Raw genomic sequence first — 18,084 nt, 5'->3', positions numbered from 1 at the left:
ATACCGGTTTTCATTCACAACACAAATTATGATTTAAAATTTATTTTACCGGCTTTGGCATGTATGCACAGGGAGGGAGGGGGAGTAGATAGTTCATGGATAAACAATTCATTTACCTATAATATAATCCCCAAATCAGCCGAGAAGTTGGCGCTTCTCGAGTTGAAACGGCAGGTAGTTAATAACGGGCATACGTGTTGGAATAAAATCAGGTTTTTAGATTCTTTTAGTTTTTTCGCCAAGGCATTGAGTTAATTGATTCAAGTGCAGAAAAGTGACAATTTTGATAGTTTTCCTTTGCTTAAACAGCACTTTCCAGACAGTGAAATGTATGACCTATTGACCTTTAAAGGTGTATTTGCATACGACTATTACTGTTCTGGTGCTCGGTTAAGTGAGGAGAAACTACCTCCAATAGAAGCTTTCTTTAATTCACTCACCAACAGTAAATGCACTGCCGAGGAATACGAATTTGCCAAGAGGGTCTGGGCAAGAAGTAATTGTAAAAATGGGTGGGATTATTGTAGACTGTACTTGGCCAGTGACGTTTTAACTCTGTTAGATATAGTCTGTAAAAACATAGACCAAATCTATTCAGAGTTTGGGTTAGATATAGGTTATAATTTTTCCACACCACATTTGGTGATGGACTTGATTTTAAAAATTAGTAGGGAAGAAATAGGGTTGATCACTGATGTGGATCAAGACCTTTTTGTAGAACGATCAATGAAGGGGGGTACATTTTTCATGGAGATCGTGTTTTGACAACAGATCCAAGCGGGCAAGACACTGGTGTAAAGTCAGATGCAGTTCTCCTTGACATGAACTCGTTATATCCCTCGGCAATGTCTCACAACTCTTTGCCGTGTGGAAACTATAAATGGCTTGAGAATCCTTGTGAGTTCCCCGACATTCACTCCGTCGAGGAAAATGGGCCATAAGGACGGTTCTTTGAAATTGACGGGCACATTTCATTGGCGCTTCCTGATTCAGTCAAAGATTTTGTTTCCCCTGTATTAATCGACCCGTGAAAAAAGACTCACTGAGCCCGTACAATCGATCAATGGTTGATGATATGGGCATGCATTGGACCCCCTCCAAGCAGAATCTGGTTGCAGATTTAGACCCTAAACAGAATATCGTTGTTCACCATGTGCTCTTTTGCTGGATGGTGAACAATGGTTTCAAGATCACAAAAATACATAGGGCTCTGCAATTCAGCCAAAAACCTTATTTGAAGACGTTTATTGATACCTTTGTCGATAAACGCTGTCGGGCAAACAGTAAAGTAGAAAAGGAAATGTACAAGCTCTTTCTAAGTTCACCCTTTGGAAAAATGTATGAAAGCGTAGGAAACATATTTCGTTGTGACGTCGTGACTGACCCCCAAGAATGTGAACGAATTATTGCAAACCCCAATTTTACATCGTTCACGACCATAGAGGCAAGCATGGTTCTTCTACAAAGAAAGAAAAGAAATATGGTACTGAACAAGAATATAGCGGGAGGTAGTTCAGTACTTGAAATTTCCAAAAAGCTCATGTTATCGTTTTTTTACAATGTGTGCAAGGTACATTGGCAAGGGGAGGTTCAAGTTTATTACGGGGATACAGATTCTCTGCTGTTAAAAAGTAAATACCGGGGATCTCTTAAATGATTTAGAAAATGGGGAACACATCAGCTCGTTGATGGATTTCACTAACTGGAATGCATCCCTCTACCCCGAGTTGGTGAAACGTCAGGCCCCCAATCAGCTACTCATGTTAAAATCAGAGACGGGGAGCGATTTAATATCTAATGGGGTGTTTCCCGGTCCCAAAGTTTATTGCGTAGTAACTTACAACAAAGATATAAAACAGGCGTATAAAGGGGTGCCTACACATTTTGTAAAAAACAATTTCAACATGAGTGTCTACAGAAACTGTGTAGAAAGTAGTCTAGTGCCGAGAGCACAAGTGCTTGCAATTCGCTCTCTGTAGTATAAAAATTATACTCTCATAGTGGAGAAAAATGCAATGTCATGTATATCCGACAAAGTCAAGGGGTAATTGTAAAAATGGGTGGGATTATTGTAGACTGTACTTGACCAGTGACGTTTTAACTCTCTTATATATAGTGTGTAAAAACACAGACCAAATCTATTCAGATTTTGGGTTAGATATAGGTTATTATTTTTCCACACCACATATGGTGATGGACTTGATTTTAAAAATTAGTAGGGGAAGAAATAGGGTTGATCACTGATGTGGATCAACACCTTTTTGTAGAACGATCGGGTTTGAACGTTGTAGAACAGCGAACAGCGACCCGTTGTAGAACAGCGACCACAGCGACCCGGGGTCGCTGTGGAAAAACTGTATACAATAGTCGCCGCCACCGCTGCTGTAGGTTAGGTTAGAGCATTTAAGTTAATTTATCAGGTTAGGTTAGGCTGGGTTAGGTTAATTTAATTTATCAGGTGAGGTTAGGTTAGGTTGGGTTAATTTAATTTATCCAGACCGAGTTCATCGCGATAGTCTACACATTCAACCCGGTCTGAAATTCTATAGTGGCCATGGGGGACTACTTTTACAACATTCTCGAGCACAAAGGCGTTGTCGGATATACATGACATTGCATTTTTCTACACTCTAAGAGCATAATTTTTATACTGCAGAGAGCGAATTGCAAGCACTTGTGCTCTCGGCACTAGACTACTCTCTACACAGTTTCTGTAGACACTCATTTTGAAATTGTTTTCACAAAATGTGTAGGCACCCCTTTACTCGCCTTTTTTATATCTTTGTTGTGAGTTTCTACGCAATAAACTTTAGGACCGGGAAACACCCCATTATATATTAAATCGCTCCCCGTCTCTGATTTTAACATGAGTAGCAGATTGGGGGCCTGACGTTTAACTAACTCGGGGTAGAGGAATGCATTCCAGGTAGTGAAATTCATCCGCGAGCTGATGTCTTCCCCATTTTCTAAATCATTTAAGAGATCCCCGGTTTTTACATTTAACAGCAGAGAATCTGTATCCCCGTAATAAACTTGAACCTCCCTTGGCCATTGTACCTAGTACATATTGTAAAAAGCAACAACATGAGCTTTTTGGAAATTTCTTTCCCTTCCCCCCCCTTTTCCCCCTAGTCCCCTTCCCCTTAGCCCCCTCCTCAAACTCCCCCTTTCAAATCCAGCAAAATTATTTTTTATCGCTAGAAGATCCTCTGCGGACAACAACATTGGTAATTGGTATTTCTCAAACGAGAAATAGCTCCATTTGCGGTGCCAATTAATTTGGTCAGTGCCGTGATCATGAACTCGTCCTCATCCAACGTTTCGAATATTTCTAAAAACTGCATAATGTTAGAGTTATCTCTTTGCGCGTGGGCATAGGAAACCGCTATGGCTCGATGTTCTTTGATTCGATTCGGCAATTGAGGATCGTTCATATCCACTAGCTTTGCTTCACAGTCCAAAGAGATTTTATTGCTTTGGAGGAGGGTATTTTGGAAATTTTTAAAACCTAAAATGGCCCTATCACCTGAAACCGTTTCCACTGACTGATAGCCATGCCGTCTACAATGTTTCATATGATTCCGTAATTTTAAATCACTATGAAACCTAGACAAGCATGTTGGACAGTAGAAACAGACCCCCATATTCTTTTTACCCTCCCCCAGAACTCTACTGATGTCTGTAATAGGGTTGAATAGCCAATTGCATTAGGTTCACTAGGTGGTGTGTACAACAACCAAACCCAGTGCTTCACCAATTCAATTGACGGGCCCCTTACTGGGAACAATACTCCCTTTTATTAGTCCGTGCTCCATCTTGAAATTCAGTTTCATACTGGACCACAGTAACGCCGATATTTAAATGGGCATTGTTCCTTTCAAAAATATCAATGGACCTGAGCGTTACTGGGAATTTTCCCTCTAAGCAAGTGAAATCTACAGGAGGAAAATCGGACCCCAACTTACCATGTACAGCCCAATATTCTAAATTTTTCTTTATGGCTTCATCTTTCAAAGGTCGAAAAGCTGACATGAGGAAAGCGTACATGAAACATTTTTGACCTGTTTCAAAACAGATTCGCTGAACGCCTTTGCAACCCTCTAAATCTGGATTATATTTTAAAACTGTATCCCTCTCACCACCACCCCCTCTTAAATTAAAATCTGTTTTAAATTTACAAATATTAAAGCTTAAATTTTCAATAAAAAGAACCACAGATCCACTACCATTCTCGTTATAATTTTCGAGATGCATAATAATGTGGCCTATCCAATCCATAAAAACTGTTTCGTAATTTTCCAAATGCGCGTAGACCACTAGCATCTCGGTATGTACATAATGATAATAAACTTCACTTTTACCCTCATAATACCTTTCAAACAATTGAAACCTTAATAGCATCCCTACCCCCCCTCCCACAACTGAATCTAGTTTTCTAACAATGCACGAATTTTATATACATATTAATGGACAATATCTATAGGGTCAAATACAAAATTCCCCCCCAAAAGTGAATTAAATGGATCCCCAAAAGTTGCAGTGTCGACGACTAGTGTATTTAATATTGAATTTGACCGCTGGATGTCTGGAAATGTCGTAAATTGCGTATTGTCACCCCCTTGTATATTATCACCACCCCCTCCCCCGCTTTGTTCAACAATAGGGATATGGGAAGCCATTTCATGTGTTTGAACTGTGTTAATGTAATCAGTGAGGGGAGGGCTCCCCGTTAATTCCCATGTAAAATCCTCTAAAAGTTGTAGTATGTTTGGATTTAGCATTGGTAAGTCCCCCTGCTCAACTGTGCTAGGTTCTACATTAAAATAATTACTTAATAAATCATCAATATTTGACGGTATTTCTAGAGAGTTATCATACCATTCGTTAATTGGTGAATTGTCGCAAAACTCCATAGATGCATCTTCTTCTTCTCCAACTGATGAGGACGGCGACAATGAATATGGAACCAACGTAATCTATAAGAGAAAATAGCTTATTTTCAAAGTGTCTAAATCACCCTATTTTTAAAATTGGATTATCATTTACACGTGCTTATAGTAAGATTTGCTTAATTCACTACTTTATATACCCTGTAAGTTTTGCCATAATATAAGATTTTTACAATTTGAAACATTACATATTAGGTTTTGATTGTTTTCACACAACCCCCCAAAAAAATTTCGTATTAATAATCCTTATCTGCTTTGGAAAAAAACGGTGTCTTTACTTGAATTGAAATGGATAACCTAACTCATTCCGATTATCTCCCGAAAATAGCTTATTTTCAATGTGTATAAACCAACCTCCTTTGACCTTAGAATTACATTCGTTAATACAATTCTGTTATTTTCAAGATTTTCTGGAACATGTGATAAAATGGGGACCGTTATGTTTCGTATCTCTAATTAAATGTCCCAAAATCTTGGCAAGTTGTAATTGGAAGTTGCGAACAATATTATGCAAATTAGAATCCATATGTTTAAAGGATAAAGGTATAATCGCTGTCCTTCAAATTGACTTGGGAGAAAAAATCTTTAGCGAAAAAATATCTTTTAATATATTTGACACAGTTTTAAAATGTTGAAAAATGGCGAAAAGAAAGGCCTAAAAAAGTTGGAAGAATTAGATAGATATATCTATAACCAGGTAAAAACAAGAGGCAAAAATGCGTATATTCCCAAATTTCGACTGCACTTGGATGCCAGATGGTCCTGGTAGTGCGTGTTGGAGGGCAACCTCATGATCTTGTGTAGGCGAGGCAGGTCCTGAGACCCTCGACAAAGTATGATAAGGGGGTGACGGGCCGGTTATCTCATGATCTGACATAGGTGTGGCTGTGGCTTTGTAAGCAGCCATCCACTCTCTTTTTGGTTTTTGGCCAGGTTTTATTGGTGCCTGCGCAGATGAAACTTGGGCAGGTAGCGCAGAGCTGGAGGGCCTCGGCCAGCGGCCATATTGGACAACTGTCGCCTTCGTAGGGGTTTTATCTTGGACCCTAGCTCTCTTACTGGGAGGTGGCGGAGGGCATTTGTCGGAATCATCCATAAAAAAGAAGAAAAATTTTGTATAAAATACCGACTACTTTTTACAGAAGAAAAATTAGTGCCCCCGCTACTAACCAGAATTTATTGTCAGGCATAATTTTGTCTAGAAAGCATTTGTCTCAAAGAAACCCATCTCTCCCTTTTCAGTAAAGCAAAAAGTAAAAATTTGCGACAGTTAGAAATCCTATTTTTAACATTTAGAGAAAAAATAATATCCGCAACTTGTGATAAATAAACCCGAAAAGCAAAGAAATCATATTTTTGCCATTTAGAGAAAAAATTAAATACACCCCGTGTTGGAAATAAACCCGAAAAGCATAGAAATCATATTTTTGCCATTTAGAGAAAAAATTAAATACACCCCGTTTTAAAAATAAACCCGAAAAGCATAGAAATCATATTTTTGCCATTTAGATAAAAAATTAAATACACCCCGTGGTGTAAATAAACCCAAAAAGCATAAAAATCATATTTTTGCCATTTAGAGAAAAAATTAAATACACCCCGTGTTGAAAATAAACCCAAAAAGCATAGAAATCATATATTTGCCCTTTAGAGAAAAAATTAAATAAACCCCGTGTTGAAAATAAACCCGAAAACCATAGAAATCATATTTTTGCCATTTAGAAAAAAATTAAATACATCCCGTGTTGGAAATAAACCCAAAAAGCATAGAAATCATATTTTTGCCATTTAGAGAAAAAATTAAATACACCCCGTGTCGAAAATAAACCCGAAAAGTATAGAAATCATATTTTTGCCCTTTAGAGAATAAATTAAAATCACCCCGTGTTGGAAATAAACCCGAAAAGCATAGAAATCCTATTTTTGCCATTTAGAGAAAAAATTAAATACACCCCGTGTTGGAAATAAACCCGAAAAACATAGAAATCCTATTTTTACCATTTAGAAAAAAATTAAAAAAAACTATCATTATTCTTTATGGCCAACAGCTGCATCAAACCCAATACAATGATTTAAAATCTAGATCTCAAAATAGTCACCCATAAATATGGTATAACCGGTTTGTTCTCGAGTTTTACACAGCGTAAACTTGAGTGAGTGGCGCATAATACACAAGTACCAAAATTCTTTCCCCCTACGGAAATAAAAAAAAATGAAACTCAAATAAATTTTTCAAATTTAGAAAGCCTTAATTTACACGGGGGGGGGGGGGGATTTTCCGGGGCTGGGGGGTATTTACCGGGGGTATTTTTCAAACCGTATATTTTTCCGGGAGGTATTTTCTGGGGTAGTATTTTCGGCGGGGGGAGGGGGTATTTTCCGTGGGGGGGGGGATATTTTCCGGAAGGTATTTTCCGGGGGTATTTTACGGAGGGGGGGGGTTAATCGCCTGAGGGGGGGGGTAAAAGCCGGCCACCGGCGTTGAAATCCTATATTCTACTTCATTTTTACTGGTTGGGAGAACTAAGCTAGTTTTAACTAAGCTATTCTCCAGAAGTCCCGAATTTCCGGGCACTTCTTATTCGAGTTATCAAATGAAAATTATCTTTATTGTTTACCCCGCCTCCGTGCATATTTTCGTATAAAAATTGCAAGACGCGAAGAAAGATCAATCAATACTAGAAGCACGAATCAAGTATTTTTATCAAAATCTTTTTTTCGTTATTCTCTGTTTGATATTTTCTTTAAAAGTTATAAATATTGCGAAAGCCAAACTGAAAAGCCACACTAGACCACGAAAGCCCTGGTACACCAATCGGATATTACAGGTTAAATCCCTAATGGTTACCAATATTGGCAATGTAGCATGTGTACCAACGTACTAACGTAACATTGCATGTGGCAAAGAAAAATCTCTTACGAATTTCCTATGTAAAAGTGATTTTTTTCCACATTGTATGTATGTATGTATGTATGCATGTATCAGTGACGTATTTTTTCCACAAAATTGAGTCTTATGCTACCTTTATCTTTGTTAATATAGTTCTATTATTATTAGGCATTACCCTACTTTTTAATTATCAAATAGTTCGTGGTAACGAACTGTAAGTAAGGAGCGACGCGGCTCAAGAGTTATCGAAATTCTAAAAAACGGAATTTTGATAACAATAGATATATAAAAGGAATCGGATTATTATTCTGAATCTAAATAATAAGATAAATGTTGATAATCATTAAGTATAATGTTCAGCAAAAATCAGCATAATGATATTATGCTCATAATCATTAAGCTTATTTGTATCCACCAAAGGCTACGAGCCTGGGGAAATTTGCTGGATTTTTGAAATTAGGGAAAACAACCCTAAAATTCAAGAAACCTTAATGGAAATCATACCATCAGATTCATCGAATCAGAGAACCATACTGTAGACGTTTCAAGCTCCCATCTTCAAAACCGTGGAAATTTTGCATTTTGTGCCAAGAGAAATATCACGGATACGTGTTTATTGGCTTTGTTCAAACAGTTCATGGTAACGAAGTATATAGTAAGAGCGACTCGTCTCTATAGTAACGAAACTTTAAAAAGCGGAATTTTGATACCAATAGTTGCATCAAAAGAATCAGATTTTTACGCTGATTATAAATATATAAGTATCATCAAGTTTAATATTACCCATCAAAAGTTACGAGCCTGAGAAAATTTGCTTTAGTACTTTCAAAAGAGATATATATTCTAATTAACCAGCATTTGTGATTCAGGGGTTTGTGATTCGAACAAAATTCGAAATTAAGCGTACAGAGTGAGGTATTAAATAGGGGAGTAAACTCACTGATTGATTTAATGAAAACATAATAGTATATAAACACATTATCTAAATTAATTCATAATTTACTTCAAATTAAAATTTCAAGATACCCATTTAGCCAAAAAAAGTAAAAATATTATGCAAATTTTATCCCCATTATCCATGAACAGTGAGCCAAAATCAAAGCTGCATTAATTCAATAACGTTTCTTGGTCTTGGTCTCTTGGTGCATGGGGTTTATTTCCAACACGGGGTGTATTTATTTTTTTCTCTAAATGGCAAAAATATGATTTCTAGGCTTTTCGGGTTTATTTCTCTTAAGTTGCGTATTTAATTTTTTCACTAAATGGTAAAAATAGGATTTCTAACTGTCGTAAATTTTTACTTTTTTCTTTACTGAAAAGGGGGAGAGGGGTTTCTTTGAGACAAATGCTTTCTAGACAAAAATATGCCTGACAATAAATTCTGGTTAGTAGCGGGGGTACTAATTTTTCTTCTTAAAAGGGGAGTCGATGTTTTAGACTAAATTTTTCTTTTTTTTAACGATGATTCCGGCAAATGCCCGCCGCCGCCTCCCAGTAAGAGAGCTAGGGTCCAAGATAAAACCCCTATGAAGGCGACAGTTGTCCAATATGGCCGCTGGCCGAGGACCTCCAGCTCTGCGCTGCCTGACCAAGTTTCATCTGCGCAGGCACCAATACATCCTGGCCAAAAACCAAAAAGAGAGCTGGATGGCTACTTACAATGCCGCAGCCACACCTACGTCAGATCATGAGATAACCGGCCCGTCACCCCCTTATCATACTTTGTTGAGGGTCTCAGGACCTGCCTCGCCTACACAAGATCATGAGGTTGCCCTCCAACACGCACTACCAGGACCGTCCGGCATCCAAGTCCAGCCAGAATTTGGAAATGTAAGAATTTTACCTCTAGTTTCTACCCGGCTATAGAAATATCTAACCATTTCTTCCAACTTTTTTAGGTCTTTCTTTTCGCCATTTTTCAACACTGTAAAAGCGTGTCAGAGATATTAAAAGACATTTTTTCACTCAAGATTTTTTCTCACAACTCAATTTGAAGGACAGAGATTATATCTTTATCATTTACACATGTGGATTCAAATTTGCGTAATATTGTTGACAACTTTCAATTACAACTTGCCAAGATTTTGGGACATTTAATTAGAGATACGAAACATAACGGTCCCCATTTTATCGCATGTTCCAGAAAATCTTGAAAATAACAGACTTGTATTAACAAATGTAATTCTAAGGTAAAAGGAGGTTGGTTTATACACATTGAAAATAAGCCATTTTCGGGAGATGATCTGAATGAGTTAGGCTATCCATTTCAAACCAAGTAAAGACACCGTTTTTTTTTCAAAGCATATAAGTAGTATAAATATGAATTTTTTTTTTGGGGGGGGGGTTGTTTGAACAAAATCAAAACCTACTAAGTCATGTTTTAGATTGTAAATATCGTATATTAAGGTGGAAAGAATGGTATGATAACTCTCTAGAAATACCGTCAAATATTGATGATTTTTTAAGTAATTATTTTAATGTAGAACCTAGCACAGTTGAGCAGGAGGACTTGCCAGTGCTAAGTCCAAACACACTACAACTCTTAGAAGATTTTACATGGGAAATAATGGGGAACCCTCCCCCCACTTATTACACGCACACAGTTCAAAACAATTGAAATGGCTTCCCATAGCCCTATTGTTGAACAAAGCAGGGGAGGGGGCGGTGATAATGTACAAGGGGGTGACAATACGCAATTTACGACATTTCTAGACTTCCAGCGGTCAAATTCAATATTAAATACAATAGTCGTCTACACTGCAACTTTTGGGGATCTCTTTAATTCATTTATGGGGGGGGAATTTGTATTTGACCCTATGGATATTTTCCATGAATATGTAGATAAAATTCGTGCACTGTTAGAAAACTAGATTCAGTTTGGGGGGGGGGTAGGGATGCTATTAAGGTTTCAATTGTTTTAAAGGTATTTTATTTAAATGAGGGTAAAAGTTTATTATCATTATGTACATACCGAGATGCTAGTGGTTTACCCGCATTTGGAAAAATTACGAAACAGTTTTTCATGGAATGGGTAGGCCATATTATTATGCATCTCGAAAATTATAACGAAAATGGGAGTGGATCAGTGGTTCTTTTTGTTGAAAATTTAAGTGTAAATATTTGTAAATTTAAAAAAGATTTTATTTTAAGAGGGGGGTATAGTAAGAGGGATACAGTTTTAAAATATAATCCAGATTTAGAGGGTTGCAAAGGCGTTCAGCAAATCTGTTTTGAAACAGGTCAAAAATGTTTCATGTATGCTTTCCTCATGTCAGCTTTCCGACCTTTGAAAGATGAAGTCACAAAGAAAAATTTAGAATACTGGGCTGTACATGGGAAGGTGGGGTCCGATTTTCCCCCTGTAGATTTCACTTGTTTAGAGGGAAAATTCCCAATAACGCTAAGATCCATTGATATTTTTGAAAGGGCCAATGCCCATTTAAATTTCGGCGTTACTGTGGTCCAGTATGAAACTGAATTTCAAGATGGAGCACGGACTAATAAAAAGCGGGTATTGTTCCCAGTAAGGGGCCCGTCAATTGAATTGGTGAAGCCCTGGGTTTGGTTGTTGGACACACCACCTAGTGAACCTAATGCAATTGGCCATTTCTACCCTATTACAGACATCAGTAGAGTTCTGGGGGAGGGTAAAAAGAATAAAGGGGTATGTTTCTACTGTTCGACATGCCTGTCTAGATTTCATAGTGATTTTAAATTACGGAATCATATGAAACATTGTAGACGGCATGGCTATCAGTCAGTGGAAACGGTTTCAGGTGATAGGGTCATTTTACGACTTAAAAAATTTCCAAAATATCCTCCTCCAAAGCAATAAAATCTCTTTGGGCTGTGAAGCAAAGCTAGTAGATATGAACGATCCTCGATTTCCGAATCGAATCAAAGAACATCGAGCCATAGCGGTTTCCTATGCCCACGCGCAAAGAGATAACTCTAACACTATGCAGTTGTTAGAAATAGTCGAAACGTTGGATGAGGATGAGTGCATGATCACGGCACTGACCAAATTAATTGGCACTGCAAATTGAGCTATTTCTCGTTTGAGAAATACCCATTACCAAATGTTGTTGTCTGCAGAGGATCGTCTAGCGATAAAAAAACAAAAAATATGCTGGGTTTGTAAGGGGGAGTTTTAGGAGGGGGCTAAGGGGAAGGGAACTAGGGGGAAAAGAGGGGTGAAGGGGAAAGTCAGAGACCACAGCCACTTGTGGCAGGAAATATCATCAGGGGGTAGTAATTTTAGATGGGTTGCACATCAACCGTGCAGTGTGAATGTAAGTCAGCAGTTTTTTATACCGGTTTTCATTCACAACGTAAATTATGATTTAAAATTCATTTTACCGCCTTTGGCATGTATGCACAGGGAGGGACGGGGAGTAGATAGTTCATGGGTAAAAAATTCATTTACCTATAATATAATCCCCAAATCAGCCGAGAAGTTGGTGCTTCTCGAGTTGAAACGGCAGGTAGTTAATAACGGGCATACATATTGGAATAAAATCAGGTTTTTAGATTCTTTTAGTTTTTTCGCCAAGGCATTGAGTTAATTGATTCAAGTGCAGAAAAGTGAAAATTTTGATAATTTTCCTTTGCTTAAACAGCACTTTCCAGACAGTGAAATGTATGACCTATTGACCTTTAAAGGTGTATTTGCATACAACTATTACTGTTCTGGTGCTCGGTTAAGCGAGGAGAAACTACCTCCAATAGAAGCTTTCTTTAATTCACTCACCAACAGTAAATGCACTGCCGAGGAATACGAATTTGCCAAGAGGGTCTGGGCAAGGGGTAATTGTAAAAATGGGTGGGATTATTGTAGACTGTACTTGGCCAGTGACGTTTTAACTCTGTTAGATATAGTCTGTAAAAACATAGACCAAATCTATTCAGAGTTTGGGTTAGATATTGGTTATAATTTTTCCACACCACATTTGGTGATGGACTTGATTTTAAAAATTAGTAGGGAAGAAATAGGGTTGATCACTGATGTGGATCAAGACCTTTTTGTAGAACGATCAATGAAGGGGGTACATTTTTCATGGAGATCGTGTTTTGACAACAGATCCAAGCGGACAAGACACTAGTGTAAAGTCAAATGCAGTTGTCCTTGACATGAACTCGTTACATCTCTCGGAAATGTCTCACTACTCTTTGCCGTGTGGAAACTATAAATGGCTTGAGAATCCTTGTGAGTTCCCCGACATTCACACCGTCAAGGAAAATGGGCCACAAGGATGGTTCTTTGAAATTGACGGACACATTCCATTGGCACTTCATGATTCAGTCAAAGATTTTGTTTTCCCCTGTATCAATCGACCCGTGACAAAGGACTCACTGAGCCCGTACAATCGATCAATGGTTGATAATATGGGCATGCATTGGACCCCCTCCAAGCAGAAACTGGTTGCAGATTTAGACCCTAAACTGAATATCGTTCTTCACCATGTGCTTTTGCGCTGGATGGTGAACAATGGTTTCAAGATCACAAAAATACATAGGGCTCTGCAATTCAATCAAAAACCTTATTTGAAGACGTTTATCGACACCTTTGTCGATAAACGCTGTCGGGCAAACAGTAAAGTAGAAAAGGAAATGTACAAGCTCATTTTAAATTCAGCGTTTTGCAAAATGTGTGAAAGAGTACGGAACAGATCTCGTTGTGACGTCGTGACTGACCCCCAAGAATGTGCACGAATTATTGCAGACACCACTTTTAAATCGTTCACGAGCATTGAGACAAGCATGGTTCTTCTACACAGAAAGAAAAGAAAAATGTGGTGCTGAAGAAGAATATAACGGGAGGTAGTTCAGTACTTAAAATTTCCAAAAAGCTCATGTTGTCGTTTTTTACAATGCGTGCAAGGTAAAATGGCCACGGGAAGGGGAGGTTCTAGTTTACTACGGGGATACAGATTTTCTGCTGTTAAAAGTAAAAACCGGGGATCTCTTAAATGATTTAGAAAATGGGGAACACATCAGTTCGTGGATGGATTTCACTAACTGGAATGCATCCCTCTACCCTGAGTTGGCGAAACGTCAGGCCCCCAATTAGCTACTCATGCTAAAATCAGAGACGGGGAGTGATTTAATATCTAATGGGGTGTTTCCCGGTCCCAAAGTTTATTGCGTAGTAACTTACAACAAAGATATAAAACAGGCGTATAAAGGGGTGCCTACACATTTTGTAAAAAACAATTTCAACATGAGTGTCTACAGAAACTGTCTAGAAAGTAGTCTAGTGCCGAGAGCACAAGTGCTTGCGATTCGCTCTCTGTAGTATAAAAACTATACTCTCAGAGTGGAGAAAAATGCAATGTCATGTATATCCGACAAATTCTTTGTGCTCGAGAATGGTTCAGGGCCCCCCACCCCCGGGGTTGCTGTGGAAAAACTGTGTTGCCAAGAGGGTCTGGGCAAGGGGTAATTGTAAAAATGGGTGGGATAATTGTAGACTGTACTTGGCCAGTGACGTTTGAACTCTGTTATATATAGTCTGTAAAAACACAGACCAAATCTATTCAGAGTTTGGGTTAGATGTAGGTTATTATTTTTCCACACCACATTTGGTGATGGACTTTATTTTAAAAATTAGTAGGGGAGGAAATAGGGTTGATCACTGATTTGGATCAACACCTTTTTGTAGAAAGATCGGGTTTGAACGTTGTAGAACGGGGGGGCACCCCCCCCCCCCCGGGGTCGCTGTGGAAAAACTGTATACAATAGGCGCCGCCACCGCTGCTGTAGGTTAGGTTAGGTTAGAGCATTTAAGTTAATTTATCAGGTTAGGTTAGGCTGGGTTAGGTTAATTTAATTTATCAGGTGAGGTTAGGTTAATTTAATTTATCAGGTGAGGTTAGGTTAGGTTAATTTAATTTATCCAGACCGAGTTGGTTGCGATAGTGTACACATTCAACCCGGTCTGAAATTCAATAGTTGCCATGGGGGAGTACTTTTACACCATTCTTGAGCATAAAGGCTTTGTCGGATATACATGACATTGCATTTTTCTACACTCTAAGAGCATAATTTTTATACTGCAGAGAGCGAATTTCAAGCACTTTTGCTCTCGGCACTAGACTACTCTCTACACAGTTTTTGTAGACACTCATGTTGAAATTGTTTTTGCAAAATGTGTAGGCACCCCTTTACTCGCCTTTTTTACATCTTTGTTGTGAGTTTCTACGCAATAAACTTTAGGACCGGGAAACACCCCATTAGATATTAAATCGCTCCCCGTCTCTGATTTTAACATGAGTAACAGATTGGGGGCCTGACGTTTCACTAACTCGGGGTAGAGGGATGCATTCCAGTTAGTGAAATTCATCCGCGAGCTGATGTCTTCCCCATTTTCTAAATCATTTAAGAGATCCCCGGTTTTTACTTTTAACAGCAGAGAATCTGTATCCCCGTAATAAACTTGAACCTCCCCCTCCCTTGGCCATTGTACCTTGCACATATTATAAAAAGCGACAACATGAGCTTTTTGGAAATTTCAAGTACTGAACTACCTCCCGCTATATTCTTGTTCAGTACCACATTTTTCTTTTCTTTCTGTGTAGAAGAACCAAGCTTGTCCCTATGCTCGTGAACGATGTAAAATTGGGGTCTGCAATAATTCGTGCACATTCTTGGGGGTCAGTCACGACGTCACAACGTGATCTGTTCCGTACACTTTCACACATTTTGCCAAACGCTGAATTTAAAATGAGCTTGTACATTTCCTTTTCTACTTTACTGTTTGCCCGAGAGCGTTTATCGACAAAGATGTCAATAAACGTCTTCAAATAAGCTTTTTGACTGAATTGCAGGACCCTATGTATTTTTGTCATCTTGAAACCATTGTTCACCATCCAGCGCAAAAGCACATGGCGAAAAACGATATATCGTTTAGGGTCTAAATCTGCAATCAGTTTCTGCTTGGAGGGGGTCCAATGCATCCCCATATCATTAACCAATGATCGATTGTACGGGCTCAGTGAGTCCTTTGTCACGGGTCAATTGAAACAGGGGAAAACAAAATCTTTGACAGAATCACGAAGCAGCTATGGAATGTGACCGTCAATATCAAAGAACCCTCCTTGTGGCCCATTGTCCTCGACGGAGTGAGTGTCGGGGAACTCACAAGGATTCTCAAGCCATTTATTGTTTCCACACGGCAAAGAATAGTGAGACATTGCCGAGGAATATAACGAGTTCATGTCAGGGAAAACTGCATTTGACTTTACACCAGTGTCTTGACCACTTGGATCTGTTGTCAAAACACGATATCCATGAAAAATATACCCCCCCTCATTGATCGTTCTACAAAAAGGTGTTGATCCATATCAGTGATCAACCCTTTTTCTTCCCTACTAATTTTTAAAATTAAGTCCATCCCCAAATGTGGTGTGGAAAAATAATAACCTATATCAAACCCAAACTCTGAATAGATTTGGTCTGTGTTTTTACAGACTATATCTAACAGAGTTAAAACGTCACTGGCCAAGTACAGTCTACAATAATCCCACCCATTTTTACAATTACCCCTTGCCCAGACCCTCTTGCCAAATTCGTATTCTTCGGCAGTGCATTCACTGTTGGTGAGTGATTTATTGAAAACTTCAATTGGAGGTAGTTTCTCTTCGCTTAACCGAGCACCAAAACAGTAATAATCGTATGCATATACACCTTTACAGGTCAATAGGTTATACATTTCACTGTCTGGAAAGTGCTGTTTAAGCAAAGGAAAACTATCAAAATATTCACTTTTCTGCAATTGAATCAATTGACTCAATGCCTTGGGGAAAAAACTAAACGAATCTAAATACCTGATTTTATTCCAACACGTATGCCCGTTATTCCGTACCTGCCATTTCAACTCGAGAAGCACCAACTTCTCGGCTGATTTGGGGATAATATTATAGGTAAATGAATTTTTTACCCATGAACTATCTACTCCCCCTCCCTCCCTGTGCATACTTGCCAAGGCCGGTAAAATAAATTTTAAATCGTAATTTGCGTTGTGAATGAAAACCGGTATAAAAAATGCTGGCTTACATTCACATTGCATGATTGATGTGCAACTCCTCTAAAATTACTACCCCCTAATGATATTTCCTGCCACAAATGGGTGTGGTCTCTGAAAATCCCTCCCCCCCTTTTCCCCCTAGTCCCCTTCCCCTTAGCCCCCTCCTCAAACTCCCCCTTTCAAATTCAGCAAATTTTTTTATTTTTTATCGCTAGAAGATCATCTGCGGACAACAACATTGGTAATTGGTATTACTCAAACGAGAAATAGCTCCATTTGCGGTCCCAATTAATTTGGTCAGTGCCTTGATCATGCACTCGTCCTCATCCAACGTTTCGACTATTTCTAACAACTGCATAGTGTTAGAGTTATCCCTTTGCGCGTGGGTATAGGAGACCGCTATGGCTCTATGTTCTTTGATTCGATTCGGCAATTGAGGATCGTTCATATCCACTAACTTTGCTTCACAGTCTAAAGATATTTTATTGCTTTGGAGGAGTGTATTTTGGAAATTTTTAAATCATAAAATGGCCCTATCACCTGAAACTGTTTCCACTGACTGATAGCCATGCCGTCTACAATGCTTCATATGATTCCGTAGCTTTAATTCGGTATGAAATCTAGACAGGCATGTCGGACAGTAGAAACATACCCCCTTATTCTTTTTACCCTCCCCCAGAACTCTACTGATGTCTGTAATAGGGTTGAATAGCCAATTGCATTAGGTTCACTAGGTGGTGTGTACAACAACCAAACCCAGTGCTTCACCAATTCAATTGACGGGCCCCTTACTGGGAACAATACTCCCTTTTATTAGTCCCTGCTCCATCTTGAAATTCAGTTTAATACTGGACCACAGTAACGCCGATATTTAAATGGGCATTGTTCCTTTCAAAAATATCAATGGACCTGAGCGTTACTGGGAATTTTCCCTCTAAGCAAGTGAAATCTACAGGAGGAAAATCGGACCCCACCTTCCCATGTACAGCCCAGTATCCTAAATTTTTCTTTGTGGCTTCATCTTTCAAAGGTCGGAAAGCTGACATGAGGAAAGCATACATGAAACATTTTTGACCTGTTTCAAAACAGATTCGCCGAACGCCTTTGCAACCCTCTAAATCTGGATTATATTTTAAAACTGTATCCCTCTTACTACAACCCCCTCTTAAAATAAAATCTTTTTTAAATTTATAAATATTTACGCTTAAATTTTCAATAAA

This window comes from Artemia sp. Qi Xiang Cuo, chromosome 1 (assembly GCF_049724085.1).
Source record: "Artemia sp. Qi Xiang Cuo chromosome 1, ASM4972408v1, whole genome shotgun sequence".
NCBI classification, from domain to species: domain Eukaryota; kingdom Metazoa; phylum Arthropoda; class Branchiopoda; order Anostraca; family Artemiidae; genus Artemia; species Artemia sp. Qi Xiang Cuo.
Note: the sequence above shows the minus strand (reverse complement) of the source record.